General features: G+C 43.9%; 1 protein-coding gene across 13 annotated transcripts in view; it reads left to right on the top strand.

The window, feature by feature from the left end:
• The window catches only part of PLEKHA5 (pleckstrin homology domain containing A5), a 200,522-nt gene that overhangs the window by 17,370 nt on the left and 168,493 nt on the right, over nucleotides 1–14,659 (top strand). The gene's annotated exons all lie outside the window — the stretch shown is intronic.

Here is a 14,659-nt window from a genome sequence, read left to right as displayed (position 1 = left end):
GAGAGTGAGGGATGCTGGGGGTGGAGTTCTCATTTTAAGGGGGAGAGGTGTTGGGGTACTGGAGTTATTTAGGAATATGTAGCTGGGGAGGTGTCAGGGATGCTGGCAGGGTGGATGAGGGATGATTATTGAACGTGTATCACTAATGATCCCCCCCCTCAGGTGTGTTGATAGAGCTCCATTCAGCTGGTTTGTCTGGTTTCTCCTGCCTTGCAGCACACGGCGGCATCCCCGAGGTCAGTGGGTGAATTCATAGATCCTGGGAAGGAAATGCCTGACTCATGACATGTATTTTTATTGAGAAATCTCCTCAGGTCTCCACATGTTTTGAGAAAGTATGACACTGGGAGACTTGCAGGGAGAATGTGCCATGGAGGGGAGCTGTGATCCGGGCCTGAATAAGGCTGATCCAGGTGAGAGCCCTGCCATCCTTGGCTGTGCCCTCACTGTAACATAATAGACTATGGTGCTTTGTCTCAGTCTTATGTCTGTCACGTTTTATCATGTGCCCCCAGGGAGATGGGCATTGTATATCTCTATCCCACGTCCACTCATGTCCTGTCATCACCCCTGGGAGATGCTCACATGGCTCTGATCAGTTTATACATCTTTTATAGCTGAACATCCGGCCCCCACTCAGTTCCCACCGTCCAGCACATTGCATGCCAAGAGCTGACATCCCCCAGAAAATGTAATGCTGGCTGTAATGTGCAGTGTATGAAGTGCGTATTTTGTGTAGTGTGTATTTTTGCGTGCGTTGTACAGCACTGTGCAAAATTTTTAGGCAGCGGTGAACAAAATGCTGTAAATTCATAATGCTTAAAAAAAAAATAGAAGTGAAATTAAAATAGGAGTGTTGGTCAAACTGGAAATGAAACAAACAGAAGAGAAACTTGATGTGACCACCCTTTGCATTCAAAACGGCATCAATTCTTCTAGGTACACTTGCACACAGTTTTTGACGTAACTCAGCAAGTAGGTTGTTCCAAATGTCTTGGAGAACTAAGCACACATCTTCTCTAGATGTAAGGGGGCAGATTCAGAAAGAGATATGACGGTGTATCTCCTGATACGCCGTCGTATCGCTGAGTTCTGCCGGTCGTATCTATGCGCCTGATTCATAGAATCAGGTTTCGCATAGATCTCCCTAAGATCCGACAGGTGTAAGCGAGGAATATGCAATTGAGGAGTTGCGCCGAATCAGAAACGAGCGCGACCGCCCGGCTCTTTTTTTTTTTTACGTCGTTTGCGTAAGTCGTTCGCGAATACGGATAGACGTAATTTACGTTCACGTCGAAACCAATGACATCCTAGCGACGTCATTTAGAGCAATGCACGCTGTGAAATTTTACGGACGGCGCATGTGCATTACGTTCGTCGCGGGGACGCGCCTGATTTAAATTCTACACGCCCCCTACCCGCGGAATTTGAATTCCGCCGGGGGATTTACGATACGCAATGAATAAAGCACTTGCCTCAAAAACTTGCGGCAGCGTAACGTAAATCAGATAGGTTACGCGGATCTAAAGATCCGCTCACCTATCTGAATCTAGCCCAAGCTGTCTCAATTCCTTCTGCCTTATCACGTAGTCAGACACAGACCAGAGCTCTGTGGGGCCAAACGATCACTTCCAGGACTTGTTTTTCTTTAGTTCCTAATGACAATGGATATATGTTTGGGGTTGTTGTCATGCTGCAGAAATGATTTGGGGCCAATCACCCACCCGCCTCCTTGATAGTATGGCACGATGGATAAGTATCTGCCTGTATTTCTCAACACCGAGGGACACCATTGAACCTGACCAAATTTCCAATTCTGTTTGCAGAAAATCAGCTCCACACTTGCAAGGAACCTCCACCATGCTTCACTGGAGCCTGCAGACACGTATTATTGTCGCCTTAGTTTGACGCCTTAGTCCAGTGCACCTGATGCCATTTTTCTGCACCCCAGTTCCTACGTTTTCATGCCTAGTTGAGTCGCTTAGCCTTGTTTCCATGTTGGAGGTATGGCTTATTGGCTGCAACTCTTCCATGAAGACCACTTCAGGCCTGACTCCTCTGGAGAGTAGACGGGTGTACCTGGGTTCCACTGGTTTCCACCAGTTCTGTGCTGGGTTCAGACACTTCCACCACATGTGCACAGAAGTCTTGGCTGCAGCACACGGCTCTGAAGGAATGGCATGGGTATGGCGTTTCTTCAGAGTACATGTGCCAGTGATGCCACCGGCTGCTGTTCACTAGTATATCTCCTAACGGTGCATGTTTTAGGTGATCTTCATTTTACCTGTAGGTAAAAATAAAAGTTTACTACCACTTTAAGTACAATATGATTGGTTTGTCTGTGTTTTACCCTTTCCTGGTTATAGAATAAAGCCAGTTAAATGGGGGCAGGGGTCTTCCTTAAAGTTTTTTTCTGGTATTCAGGGATTTGGAGGGGGTGAACATCATGCTAACAAAGTGAAGAAGTGTATGTAGAATTCAGGAGATGGTCAGTCCCATTCACTTATTTTGACCTGGAGAAGTTTGGTTGGCAGACATGTCCTGGCTTGGATAAGTTGGGTGATGTCAGTTGGCTCTCCCTGTACCTATATTGTGCTCCCCTATGTATGATAATTACTGGATGTTATGTGTGATGTTTATGGGAACACTAACCTTGCCGATCCTGCACAGAAAGTCACAGGCTCTTCTTACAGCTTATATGCCTCTTCTCTAATCATCATCTTGCAGCATCACCGGTTGCTATGGAGACCAGCATTGCTCATACTTCTTACAAATGATCCTCCTATCGGTGGGGAGCAACACTGTGACGAGGGACCCAGCAACATATACTTGTGTGCTATGAGCACTGCGATATGTGTTTTTCTTAACACAGGAGAGCGCAACTCGCTGCATTGGGGTCGTCTGATCACTATAATATTAGCCATACAGTATATCTATATATAATTTTCATCTGTATAATCTGTCTTTCCTGCTGTGGCCAGTATTGGGCCTTCTCTGTATTTTTTGTTGTGTAACATCATTGTTCTGAAACTTGTTTGACAATGGGACGGTATAGACTGATGTGAGCTGTGCTTCATGTGATTGTTGGTGGAGATTTCACTGTGCACATACTGCTAATGCCTGTTTGGGGATTAAAGATTTCAGAGAACAGGCAGCTGTTCGGGTCTGGTATTAATTTTAAGGGGGACCCAACGCCCAAAAGACAAAAAGTATGCGCCCTTCTGTCTTAACCATTCCAAGCCACATGCTCTCAACATAGAAGGGGTACCTTGCCAGGGCTCCCTGCCCCAGCAAAGCACCTTGTCCACATGTTGATCAAGGCAAGGGCCTTTTCCTCTCAACCCTGGCCGAATGATTGTGAGGGCTTGTGGTCGGGGGGGTTAATTGCAAGTCCCCTTAAACAATAGGATGTACCCTAGATACCTGCTTCCCTTATGTGAATAACAAAACAAAGGGTTCTAGGGAAGAGGCCCTAGTGGGCGCGTGTGTGTGATATAGATATAGAGATATATATACCGGTATATAAAAATATATTTTGACAGCTGGGAATTCCTGGCTGACAACTGAAAGCGCCACTGGTTGTTAGGATGTCAGCAGTTGCCAGCTCCCTAAGGCTGCATTCACACCTGAGCGTAGGTCGTTTGGTCGTTTTTTCCGGCGTTTTGTCGTGCGTATTCATGCTTATTTGCGCGTTTGCATACAGCGTCGTCCGACGTTTTTGTACTTCAACGTTTTTTTATTTTAGCCAATAGGAAAAATTATCATCTTTTCATCACTTGTTGCTATGTTGGTAGATTTTTTTTATCTTCTGCCTGGGTGAAATGTTCTATTGATTAAAGTGACAAAACGCCCATAGAAAACGCTCGTTGTCGCGCTAGTCTCTTGAATCGAGCGTTTCCATTACTTTCTATGGGAAATAGAAACGCTCAAAAACGTCCGATTAGCGCGACAAAAAAGGGTCCGGAACTTGTTTGAGCTTCAGGCATTCGGCGTCATAGGGAATAATGTATTTTTTCCCCTCTAGCGTTTTTGAGCATCGCGCTTCAGGCGACAAAACGCTCAGGTGTGAATGCAGCCTTACAACCTGCATCTACAATGCCTTGAAAACGTATTCATACCCCTTGAAATGTTTCACATTTTGTCCTGTTGCATCCAAAGACATAAATGTGTTATATTGGGATTTTGTGTGATAGACCAACACAAAGTAGCACATAATTGTAAAGTGGAAGGCAAATTATAAATGGTTTTAATTTTTATTTTACAAATAAATATGTGAAAAGTGTGGCGTGCATTTGTATTCACCCCCCTTTACTCTGATACCCCCAACTAAAATCTAGTGGAAACAATTGCCTTCAGGGGTCCTCTAATTAGTAAATAGAGTCCACCTGTGTGTACTCTGGATTTAGCTTCTAATCAATTTGTCAAGAAGAAGATAGTCAGGCTGGAGTAGATGTTGCTGGAGGGGGGGTACTTGTGTATGAAATGCAAGGGAGGATGCTGGGTGTGTGATGTGTATATTCCGGCTGCACCTCTGTGTGTGGAGGGAGGGGGGCTGATAATTTTAATAATCTGGAGACGTTTGATGTCCCTTTTTTCAAAAAGGTTTATGAGCTTCCAGCCACCGACGAGTGCTAAAAGTGACATCCCCACACCTCATTCATAATTATACGATGGATGTGATGGGCGCAGCTTGCAGACTGATCACCAGCAATGGTGGGGCTGCAATATAGCAGGGGTTCAACTACAGCTGAGTGTGTATGAATCTGACTATGAACGAAAAGATCATAATAATGCTAGCTGAACACTAGAAGGAATATTTCACATCACTTCCAACCAATACACACATATAGTGCAGCACAATTAAATCATGATAATAACTTATAAAAAATTCAAGAGTACAGTCCCATAATATTTAAAAGTCCATACGGTGCCTTAAGTCAGGGTTTGACAAATTTGCTTGGAATCTAGGAGCCAGCTAAAAAAAAAGTCAGGAGCCAGAAAATGCGCCTCGTCCCGCGTGCAGAAGCGAACACATACGTGAGTAGCGCCCGCATATGTAAACGGTATTCAAACCACACATGTGAGGTATCGCCGCGATTGGTAGAGCGAGAGCAATAATTCTAGCCCTAGACCTCCTCTGTAACTCAAAACATGCAACCTGTAGATTTTTTTAAACGTCGCCTATGGAGATTTTAAAGGGTAAAAGTTTGTCGGCATTCCACGAGCAGACGCAATTTTAAAGCGTGACATGTTGGGTATCAATTTACTCGGCGTAACATTATCTTTCACAATATAAAAAAAATTGGGATAACTTTACTGCTGTCTTATTTTTTAATTAAAAAAAGTGTATTTTTTTCCCAAAAAAGTGTGCTTGTAAGACCGCTGCGCAAATATGGCGTGACAGAAAGTATTGCAACGATCACCATTTTATTCTCTAGGGCAGTGATGGCGAACCCTGGCACCCCAGATGTTTTGGAACTACATTTCCCATGATGCTCTTGCACTAAGCAGTGTAGTTGAGCATCATGGGAAATGTAGTTCTAAAACATCTGGGGTGCCAGGGTTCGCCATCACTGCTCTAGGGTGTTAGAATCAAAAATATATATAATGTTTGGGGGTTCTAATGTGAGAGAAGGAGATGGCAGTGAAAAATTACACAGAATTGCTGTTTAACGTGTAATGCCAACGGCCACCACCAGATGGCACCAGCTCACAGAAGGGAGAGCTTGGGACTTCGCAAAGCCGCGGCCTCGATTACCGGCCGTCGCGGGCCCGCCGCGATTGCCCAGCGGGGGAGGTGGGGGTGCACGGTGACACAGGATCCTGTGCCTCCGTGCGCCCCCACATCCCCCGCCACGCGATCGCGGTGGCCGGTAATTGAGGCCTTGTAGGCCGCAAAGCCGCGGCCTCAATTACCGGCGGTCACGGGCGCCAGGTCACAATTTCCTGGCGCCCAGATATTGTTGACCCTTGCCTCAAGTATTCATACCCCACTTTGTGTCACGTTGTGTTGGTCTATCACATAAAATCCCAATAAAATACATTTATCTTTTTGGTTGTGACATGACAAAATGTGGAAAATTTCCAGGGTTTTGAATCCTTTTTCAAGGCACTGTATATAGTAAATCGAATTACTCTTATAAGCAGTGAAATTAAATGATGTCCCTCATTCACCTTGTGTGACAGCCTCCACCTCTGACCGTAAAATTGTCTTTGCCCACTTGTTACCTTGAGGGGTGACGTGACTTATGCAATGTCGGAAGTGTGCGCTGTGTCGGTATGGTGTCTTTGGTTTCCATGACATTGGACGGCTTTATCTCTCACTGGGTGACTCGCTAACTCTGACGAAGTCCCGTTGGACGTAACGTGTATGGGAGGTGGAGGCACGCATGTGACATCACCTGCTGCTATACTGGCTCATGCGAGATCGGCATGATCAGTTTGTTACAGGCACATTAACGTAAGTAGATATTTTGTGAGTGTGTAACTTTATTTTCAATTTTATTTTATTTTTTCACATCGTTTCATCTCACGTACCGGAGTCCACCTCTCGTTATACAGAACCTGTGGTGGGTTCAGTACATTTGACTATCCTGTTAAATCAGAGGTGAGCGGCCAATTTTACTGTCAGTGGTGGGGGCTATCACCCAAGGTGAATGAGAAACCTCTTTTCACTGCTTATAAAATTCTATTTACTATATTAGGACTTTTAAATATTACAGGACTCTATTCTTGGTTTTATTTTTATAAATTCTTATTCTGATTGAATTGCTCTGCACTATATGATTGTATACTGTATATGGGCCAGGCAAGGCAAGCTTCATTCTGGGAGGATGTACCCGTAGCCTCAGCAGCAGTGTTCCAGATTGCTGCCACACTAGTTCCCGCTGCCACACTAGTTCCCACTGTCACCAGACCAGTACAGCCAACATCAGTGTTCCTGATCCACGACACACCAGTGCAGTGTTAAACAACCTCTGCCTGCCACCTTTAATAACTGTTTATTGACCACGTTTCTGCCTGCTGCCTGGACAGATCCCTTGAATATTTTGCTGTCCATGTCTCTGCTTGCCGCCTGACTTGACCCATATACACGTCCAGCTGACTATGTTCCTGTGAGACACTAGTTTCAGCCAATCTCTGTGGACACCTGCACTTCTGGAACCACAGGAAGGCTAGTGTCACAGTTGTGTGGCCGTGGTTTACATGGGAGAAGGAGCCCAGCCTTTTGAATGGACTGCCATGTCCTGCAACACATAGGGAAAAAAAGTCCCTTCACTTATTTTGAAATCGCAATCCGCACAGGAACTGAGGTTCCAAAGTACATATGTGATTTCCGGTGTGTGCTTCGTTTAGGATTAATGGCACCCGTCCATGGGTCCTGTATTTTTCTATGTGGGTGGTTGCGGCTGCCGGTATTTGTGCGGGTGCCTCAGCAGCACCACCCACACAGGTGTGAACTTAGCCGGGCTCTTTTGTTTTTTCTTTCTTCAGCCTCCTGCACTTTCTGACTAGTGAGCAGCCACATACCAGTAGGCTAGGCTTTCTTGGCTTATAGGAACGGTCACTGCTATAGTTATTGCTACCCTAAGCTCCTCGCCACTCATATAGAGGCGACCATTACAGTACATTTGGTTTCGGCACAATTGGTTGATTTGTGTGATACACAAGATATAAAGTCCGGAACACAATCGGTGCAGACGTTAAAAGTCTCGCACATGTGGTATCCCCATACTCGGGAGGACTAGTGGAATGTGTTTTGGGTTGTAATTCAAAGTATGTCCATACTGTGTGTAAGAAATATTTTATTAATTTTGACAGCTTTGTGTAAAAAAAAGTTTTAATTTGTTAACATTTTCTTCCAAACTTCCCAAAAAATTCTGGCAATAATTTATTATTTTTTGTGGTGTTTCCACTGTCCTGGTTCTCAAGGGCCTCCAGAAATGTGCTAGGTAGTGACTATAGCCTGAATGTGCTCCTTGGATTTTGGGCCCCTTCATGTGGCTAGGCTGTGAAAGTTTCACACGTTCTTTTTGCCATACTTGGGGCAAGTAACAGAATGGGTTTTGGGGTGTAATTCCAAGGATGATTGTGATATGTGTTAGAATTTTTTGTTTTTAATTGACAATTTTGTGTGAAAATATATATATATATATATATATATATATATATATATATATATATATATATATATATATATATATATATATATATATATATATATATATAATAATTTTTTTTGTCTTTCATTTTATATAGCATAAAGGGAAAATTTGTTTTTTATCAAAAAATTATAAAAAATATAATTTTGGTTCAGTGCTACATGCCTGAGTCAATTTAAATCATGATTGAAATCACTAGTAAAAAGGCAATTGTCATCTCTGTCCTGCAGCAGCTCCTCCTCTGGCCCGCTGTTGACTCACCGACAGTCCCATTCACTTTAATGGAACGTCTCGTGATGGGGCAGTGACACAACAAGGTGAGGGACATGGCGGCAGCAGATGAGTGGATGCCCGCTAACGGGCACTGCCACGATGTATCTGAAATGACAGGTGCTCATTAAATGTAAGGACTTATTCTTGCTGGTAGTTAGAATCTTTAATATTTGTAAAGAAAATTCCTATTTAGAATAATAAGCCGTCGGGCTAGTAAAACGGCGATATCGGAACCAATTCAATCATACAGTTTGTAGTTTACAGAGATTTGCAAAACAATGGGATAAAGGAATATTTCTGAAATTTTGTTTTACTTACTGTGACATTGTGTGAATGCATCAATACAGCTTGCAGAGCTTGGATTCATTGTGTGAGTTTACCAAAAATTTAAATATTTCAGAATATACTACATAAGTAAGCTCCATTTCATGCTGAATAAACAAAATTAATAATGTTTCTTAAATAGAAAACTATCTTCAGATATTTTTTTTTTTAACTCCAAAAGCATTGTATTAAAATACATTTGATAAAAATCCAAAAAAATCTTTTTTTTTATTTTTTTTAATTGATTTATATCCACCTTGGTTACCATACTCTACACTGCTTTAACCATTTTCCGACCACCAGCAGTGCATTTACTGTTGGAAGGTGGCTCCCCTAGGCACCGCAACTCACCTGTACCTCAGGGTGAACGTCCTGGTTTAGAGGCGTGGCACCCTGGCTGATCTGTGCTGTTAATGGGTACGGCACAAGTTCATCAGCAGGTTACAGCCAATGATTTTGGCTGAATAACTGCTGATCGGCTGTGACCAATCACGGAACAGAGAAATGTGTTTGTAAACATGCCACACAGATTCTGGCTGGATTTCTCCCTGATTTCAGTTACCCTTTAGAGCTGAAAGTAGGGAGAGACCAAGCCAGATCTGTAAGGCCCCTTTCAAACTGGGGCATCGCTTTACCGCCGGATTTGTGGCGGTATTCGGCTGCTAGCGGTGCGGTTTTACCCCCTGCTAGTGGCCGAAAAAGGGTTAATACTTCCGGCAATGCGCCTCTGCAGAGGCGCATTGCTGGCGGTATAGCCACGTTTTCCCATTGTTTTCAATGGGAAGGAGTGGTGGAGGAGTGGTAAACAACCGCTCCTTCACCGCTCTGAAGATGCAGCTAGCAGGACTTTTGGAGCGGTCCTGCTAGCGCACTGCTCCAGTGTGAAAGCCCCGAGGGCTTTCACACTGGAGAAACGGCAGCCGCTGTTTCAGGTCAGCTTGCAGGTGCTATTTTTTAGAGCAATAGCACCTGCAAACCTCCCCAGTGTGAAAAGGGTCTTGGTAAAAGCAGCACACATACTTGTTTGCCACACAGTTAACCCCTTGATTGCCCTCCTGATCGTTCCTGTCACCCAGCCAGTGCCATTAGTAAAGTGCACAGTATTATCGCTGTATTGGTGTCGCTAACGACGTCCTTGTCAGTGTCCCTCCCAGCCGGTGTCAGTTATCTCCAGATTGGCCACCACACTGTCACAGTCGCACTATAAAAAGCTGATCACTGCCATTTCTAGTATAGTGTCTATACAGATCAGTAACTTGATCACGGTCAGAACTATACCAGTGTCCCTAAAAATGCAGTTGTATTGAATGTTTTATAATCGTAGAAAAAATTGTATTGATTGTTTTATAATCGTAGAAAATATTGTCAGTCTTTTTTTTTTCTTTTACAGTAAAACCTTGGATTGCAAGCATAATTCGTTCCAGAAACATGCTTCTAATCCAAAGCACTTGTATATCAAAGCATTTTTTTTTTACAGGGTATAAAATAGAAGAGAGGCACCGCTAAGTGTAGGAATAAGTTGCTAAATGTTGTACCTTCATTAAATGTAACCATATTGCTACACTTAGAGGCTCCTCTCTTCTTTTTTATACTCAGTTGTGACATGACACTACTTATATCAAGACATCGCTTGTATATTAAGGCAAAATTTATTAAAACATTTTGCTTGTCTTGCAAAACGCTCTCAAACCAAGTTACTCTCAAAAGCCAGTGGTGATCAAATACCATCAAACAAAAGCTCTGCCTGTGTTGTGTAAAATAAATTTTATATAAATTTTGTTTGGGTACAGTGTTGCATGACCGAGCAATTGCCAGTTAAATTAGCGCATGGTCTAGCCATTAAGGGGGTAAAAGCTTCCGGAGGTCAAGTGGTTAATAATGCTATGTGTGTTTCTGGACTGCAGCTGTACTCTTTACTGAAAGATCTGCTCACACATTCACAGATTTTGTAATCTCTTGGTACCCGCGGCTGTCAGAATATACGGATCAGTGGATGCAGGCAATTGCCTGCAGACGCTGAGTGATGGAAAAATTTCCAGCATGTCCCATCAGGGGAGCCCACACAAAGCATATGGCCAGCTTAACTGACATGTTGGTGGTTATTGCCATGTCAATTAACTGTCAATTAACGTGCTGAAGTGCTCATCTTGTAAGCAGATTTTGAAGTATTCCACACTGTGCCCAGGGGGCATTCTAAGTGGTCTGCAGCTGGGCATAAAGTCCTGTGTGGACTGAGGCATTGTTTACTTGCCGCTGGTGCATTTTTTTACCCCCCACTGGCCACATTCCAGCCCCATGAAAGTGTAAAGGACAGAAAACTATCGTATTTGCCGGCGTATAAGACGACCCCCTAATTTTCCAGCAAAAATTTTGGTTTTGGGATTTACTCGCTGTATACGACTACCCCCTTCCTACTAGTCTGTCTGGAAGCTGAGGGGTAGCCAGAACAACCGCTGACAGGTACAACCACTGACAGAAACAGGCTTTTTTCAAATCTCACTGTGCCATTGCATTACATGCCTCACTGTGCCATTGCATTACATGCCTCACTGTGCCATTGCATTACATGCCTCACTGTGCCATTGCATTACATGCCTCACTGTGCCATTGCATTACATGCCTCACTGTGCCATTGCATTACATGCCTCACTGTGCCATTGCATTACATGCCTCACTGTGCCATTGCATTACATGCCTCACTGTGCCATTGCATTACATGCCTCACTGTGCCATTGCATTACATGCCTCACTGTGCCATTGCATTGCATGCCTCACTGTGCCATTGCATTGCATGCCTCACTGTGCCATGACATTGCATGCCTCACTGTGCCATGACATTGCATGCCTCACTGTGCCATGACATGCCTCGACGATCTCCCCACCTTATCCTGTATGCAGAGTCAGTCAGACTGCGGGTGTCCATTATTCAAAAGCCGCGCCTCCTCCTCGCGCTGTTCCGTGACAGGTGATACCCTCATTTTCCCAGCAGAGCCTCTTTTCAGTGTTCCGCCTATCACTGATGTCCTCTCGTCCGAGGATGAGAAGGCATCCGTGATAGGCGGAACACTGAACAGAGACTCTGCTGGGAAAATGAGTGTTCCGCCTTAACGGAACAGCACGAGGCGCGGCTTTTGAATAATGGACACCTGCAGTCTGACTGAGACAGGTACCGGCGTATAAGACGACCCCCGAGTTTTGAGGCATTTTTTGTCAATTTGAGGTGCGAAAGGTCGTCTTATACACTGGAAAATACGGTAGACCTTTGTTTGGAGACCCCTGATCGAGTGAAAAGCGATTTGAAATCCAGTTTTCAGTGCTTGCGCCTTGAAAACACACCGTGGAATCCCCAGAAGGGTCCATCTGAAACGATCTTCCATTGATAGTAGATCGGAAAGCTCTTTGTAGTGACTTTGCCTGCTCGTCTCCTGGGATTTGTCTAGCTCGCATCTCCACATGGGGAACCTCAGCTGGCGGTGGTGTATGCCGGTTCCCTATAGGGGGCGATAGGCCAAAATGCCGCCTGTGATAGTGCTAGAAATCTGATGTAATTTTATATTCGCACATCAAAGTCTCCTCGTTGTGTCTCTTTCTACTGAGGTGGAGGAAAGTTTTGCTGGCACTAGTTAACTTTGTAGAAAGTTTATTTTTGGTAATTGTCGGCTGAGTGGTGAGGACAGAAGCTTCTCCACATTGATCAGGTAAAGCAGCTCATTTAGTAGAATAGGTTTTGTTCCTCGGTGGCGGTATTAGCGCAGATCTCATTGTATTAGTGTTTGCTGTGCTGTAATGAGACTTCTAATGCAGCCAGACTATTAATGTGATGGAGATGTTGGAGGACGGTGGTGAAGGACGATTCCTCTCTCGTCTCTTTGCATGGCTCGGATCGCACCCACTCCACAAACCTGTGTCTCTCTTCTCTGGATATGCTCAGTTGTGTAATATCTTGTGGAAGCTACCATCTTGGATTGCAGTAAGATATGTGTAACGTTCAGTCATTGATAATGGCAGAGATTCAGCACAGGTGCCTTTTTTTTTTTTTTATATGCTTAGACAGTTTATGACATCAGAGCAGCAGTGGTGCAAAAAGAGGACAGGACTTGAAAGAAAGTAAGACGCCTCTTTTTATTTGAGAGGAAAGTTGAGATTTGCATATAAGGCCACCGTTGCCTTTGCCTTTGTGATTTGACACCTGAACTGTCGTGAGTTTTGCTACAAAAAGAACAGCACTACTTGCATGCGTGCCATTTTACTTAAAATAATTTCTCTTACTGACATCTTTACATGAAAGCGCTCCCCGCCAAACACTGATTCTATGTAAGAAAAAAAATAGCCCATTCCTATTCTACTCATTCTCACTGCTCAGATATGAATTGTGGTGCAATAAATGGCCTCACCTCTCGGCAAGTGCCTCAGCAGTTCTCTACCAGGAAACAAAAGTTGTTTTTTCTAATGCAGTGGAAGCTTTCTTTGCTTGATTCCTGAATGAGCCGTATTGTCATTATGGGGGAGAGTTACTAAAAACTGGTGCAGCTGTGCATAGTAACCAATCAGGTTTTATTGTCCAAGACCTATTTGAAAAAAAGCTGTTATTAGCCGCAATGTCACGGTCACAATAAAAATCGCAGACCGCCGCCATTACTAGAAAAAAAAAAAAAATGCCATAATTCTATTCCCTATTTTGTAGATGCTAGAACTTTTGTGCAGACCGATCAAATACGCTTATTGCGATTATTATTATTATTTTTTTATAATAAAAGATATTGTGTGTTTTCCAAAATTGTCGCTCTTTTGTTTATAGCGCAAAAAATAAAAACCGCAGAGGTGATCAAATACCACCAAAAGAAAACTCTATTTGTGGGAAAAAAAGGGCGTCAATTTTGTTTGGGAGCCACGTCGCATGACCGCGCAATTGTCATTCAAAGTGCAACAGCGCTGAAAACTAAAAATTGGTCTGGGCAGGAAGGGGATGAAAAATGACCTGTATGAAAGTGGTTAAAGTAATTGTAAAGCCCATTATTTTTTTTTTGTTTAGGTAAAAATAACAAACATGTCATACTTGCCTACCCTGTGCAGTGAATTTGCACAGAGCAGCCCGATCCTCCTCTTTCTTGGGTCCCTCTTAGGCGCTCATGGCCCCTACCTCCTGTTAAAGCGGGGGTTCACCCTGGAAAAAAAAAATTCTTGATCTACCATACAAACGAGCATACTAGCGTCAGCTACAAGCATACTTTAGCTGATGCTAGTTTGGATGGTCCAAAGTGTTTTTTTGGGTGAACCTCCGCTTTAAGTGCCCCCACAGAAAACAGTTTGCTATGGGGGCACCTGAACCGAGTCACAGCTGCTCCCTGTGTCCATTTAGACACGGAGCTGCGACTCGTCTCGCCCCCTTGATCTTCTCATTGGCTTTTACTGACTTTGAAAGCAGCGGAAGCCAATGGCGCCGCACTCCTGTCTGAGGCAATGAAGAAGAGTCCCGGGCAGTTGAGACATTGTTACAACATCGCTGGATCTAGAGGGGGCTCAGGTAAGTATTATGGGGCTGCTGCACACAGAAGGCTTTTTATCTTAATGCATAGAATGCTTAGGAAGAGAGTTTGTGCTCGTATAAGGGTCTGGTATGGATTTGCTGTTTTTTTTTTTTTTTACGTGGAGTTTCCCTTTTAAGATCCTCAGAGCACAAGTTAAATGCCAAAGTCGGACCAGTTAAGACGATGATCCGACTTTGATCCGACTTCAATGATCTTCAATGGGCTGAAGTAGGATCAAAGTAGTGCAGGAACTTTTTTCAAAGGCGGACCAGTTTCTCTCATAGGGAAATATTGATTTGCATACGTCATGCGCTCCCAATGTTGGAACGTTTGTCTTACAAGTGTGAACCCAAACTTAATCTCTCTTGCCAC

Source organism: Rana temporaria, chromosome 3 (genome assembly GCF_905171775.1).
Source record: "Rana temporaria chromosome 3, aRanTem1.1, whole genome shotgun sequence".
NCBI classification, from domain to species: domain Eukaryota; kingdom Metazoa; phylum Chordata; class Amphibia; order Anura; family Ranidae; genus Rana; species Rana temporaria.
Note: the sequence above shows the minus strand (reverse complement) of the source record. Positions and strands in the feature narration are given on the sequence as shown.